The sequence below is a fragment of the Pinus tabuliformis genome, chromosome 3_1 (assembly GCF_031772625.1).
Source record: "Pinus tabuliformis cultivar Carrire ecotype Pingquan chromosome 3_1, CPIR1, whole genome shotgun sequence".
Classification (NCBI taxonomy): Eukaryota; Viridiplantae; Streptophyta; class Pinopsida; order Pinales; family Pinaceae; genus Pinus; species Pinus tabuliformis.
The window spans coordinates 124,598,927-124,602,061 of NC_142301.1; the positions used below are offsets into that span (position 1 = coordinate 124,598,927).

The 3,135-nt window shown below is 42.2% G+C and overlaps 1 pseudogene; it reads right to left on the bottom strand.

The window, feature by feature from the left end:
* Window positions 1-221: 221 nt before the first annotated feature.
* LOC149186081 (wall-associated receptor kinase-like 20 pseudogene) lies at window positions 222-2,910 on the bottom strand (annotated as a pseudogene).
* Window positions 2,911-3,135: the final 225 nt, after the last annotated feature.

Genomic DNA, 3,135 nt, shown 5'->3' on the forward strand with positions numbered 1-3,135 from the left:
CTACGATTCTTGCTCAATTGAATGTACTTACAAAATTTCTCGTACAATACTCCTAATGGCGTGGTGAAACTATAATCAAAGTGAAACTACGAGTAATCCTTAACCTCTACATTTTAAATCTCCCACTCTCGCTTGAAGCTTCCCTGCGCGTAGCACTTTGACTGTGTGCACTTCCTTCTGATGAGATCTACGTAATGTGCAATCAATGTTTAACAGAATATTCAAACCACTGAATGACTTTTACCTGATGACAGATGAGCTGCACTGGAGCGCTATGATTGAAAGCCCAGGAGTAGCCCACATTCTGAGTCACTTCTCATCGTTGACGTAGTAGACACCCTATCTTCACCTACAATGCGCGAAGTCTCGATGCTGGCGATATATTGCAATTCCTCTGTCACTTCCTTCATGCTGGGTCTCTCTTGCCTCCTCTTCTGCAAACAACTCATTGCTAATGATGCCACTGCCTTCATGCTTTCCAGAACAACTTGCGAAACATTTTCCTTGAGGCGAGGATCGACAACATCCATGATCCTTCCTTGTTCCGATCTGCTAAGCACATACGCTGCCAGATTCACAACATCAGAATCCCTGCAGCGCTCAATGGCCTTCTGCGATGTCACCAGTTCCAGCAAAACTACACCGAAACTATACACATCACTTTTATCAGTGAGCTGGTACCTTCTGTAATACTCGGGATCCAAATACCCCACCGTCCCTTGAGCGCATGTGGAGATATGGGACAGGTCTGTCTCTGCAAGACGGGAAAGCCCAAAATCAGAAATCTTGGCATTCAAGTCATTGTCAAGTAGGATGTTAGTAGACTTGACATCTCTGTGATATATTGGAGGGAAGACAGCGGAATGGAGATAAGCCAGTGCGTCGGCAGTTTGGAGAGCAATATTCAAGCGAGTTCTCCAGTCCAGGAACTTTCTTCCGGAGATCATGTGGAGATGATCGAATAAGGTCCCGTTGGGAATGTACTCATAGATCAGGCGGGGTAACTCCGCATCAACACAGCAGCCCAACAATCGAACCAAATTCCTGTGATTCACCTGAGATAGAATCAGAACCTCGTTCAGAACATGCTCGATTCCTTTGATATTACCTACTTTCGCAGTTTTAACCGCGACAAGGGTACCGTCTTTGAGTATTCCTTTGTAAACTTCTCCAAAACCACCGATGCCGAGCATTCGGTCCTTTGAAAATCCGTTTGTCGCCCTTTTCATCTCTCTGCTGGTGAACAGTTGGGCGGACATTCTTCCGTTGCTTGTTGCAAGTATTTCTGATCTCATCTTCATGAGTCGAGCTTGAGTCTGCATCTGGACCCTTTTTCTTTTGTATAGGATTATGGCAAATACTGCTACTGTAATGGCTACACACGTTCCTGCAACAAGACCTGCATGGCATTGACAAAGAAAATTCTCGGTACTTTGGACTTCCATAGAATAAGCTGAGTAGGTAAGAGTCATGCATCACTGCATAGCATCAACATCAAAAAATTTCTTGTACTGAATTGAATTTAAAGGTCAATCATATATCCGTAGTTAATGAAGTTAAAATTTAGCCTGGAAAATTATAATTTGACAGAAATTTTGGAAATCAAGTTATAGCTTGTTTTCAGTTTCTAGCTTTTTTTAAAGTGCCGAATCGATTTTCACTATTTAAAAAAAAATCAAATTCAAACACTCCCACAAAATTATTTTTTTTGAGTTTTTATTATAAAATTCTAACAAATTTTTTTAACACGATTGAGTATGCCGACCGACTTTAACTCGATTGAGTATTCCGACCGGTGAATCGCAAAGTTCGATTGAGCTTCCGGACTGGCGAACAACAAAGTCAATGGTTATAACCGAAATCACAATCGAAGTAAATTTTGGAAAAAAATTGCAGACATGGACGATTGCTTATATTTCAGCAAAGTCGATCTATATTTTATAATAATAATAACACGGAGAAACTATTATATTCTAGGATTGTATATGAAGATCTGAAATATCAATACTGACCTCCAATCAGAGCCCCTCGATTACTATTTCCACAACCGTTAGGATCAACACAGATGGATACATCTGAAGAGCCAAAGTTTTAGCAAATTGGATTAGTCCAGTTGAATAGAAACCACTACATTTATTAGTATACACAAAGGGGCAGTTTGATCCACTTACTTTTTGTGCAGTTTCCTTGTACAGGATCCCAAATATAGTCCCCAACACAGAGACACCTGGATCTGCCAGAATCCATTGGATCAGGCAAGCAGGCAGAGTTCTGGTCACAATCTGTCTGAGTTTTACAGGAAGGTTCTAACGGTGCAGCCCACCGTAACTCCACTCCGTAGCTCCACTGACTTGCAGGCAACGCAGGGTTGAAATCGAGGGCACTGGTGTAAGCTCTGCACCCACTGGCGTGTGCCCGTATTTGGTACGTAGTGATAGAACCACCCGCTGTAAGTGTGCAGCAGATGCTATCATTTCTGCAGGCCTTGGCTGCCCCCATATCTCTAATATATGTATGACACGAACTGCTTGAGCTGCAATTCCACGGGGATGTCTGTAGTATAGGATCGCAATTCAAACGCAGAATCGTGTTAGTACCGGTGATATTGAAAGGTAGGCTTTGATTCAATTGCAGTCCCTGGTTTTTCATATCTTCAGTCTGGCAGGAATCATTAATCAGAGGCGGAGGTTGAATAACCAGCCTCATGGTGGCTGGATTGATACTAATGATTTTATAAAAGCTCCCGTTGACCGATTTGAATTGCAGCTCGTTGGCTGCATTACAGTAGATTCTGTAATCAGGGAGACCGCAACCATCTTGGGTGCTAAAAGGGTATGGAACAGAAGTATTGCCACATTTGGGGCAGCTAGGTATAACCCCTACAACGGTTGGAACGATGGTGGGACTCATCCAGATTATCAAATAGTAGACCCAAAAAACCCAATGTTTAATATTTCTTGCCTCATGATTCCCAATCCGACCCACCCTCATCATGGTGAAAGCCGACCAAATCGAAACAAGTTACAGAACTTTGAAAAATTATTGCATAGAAGGAATACTTTATAGTTGCGAAATACTGCATACACACAGAACTGAGTTCAACCAAACAAATGGATGTCTGCTCGTTTAAATAGA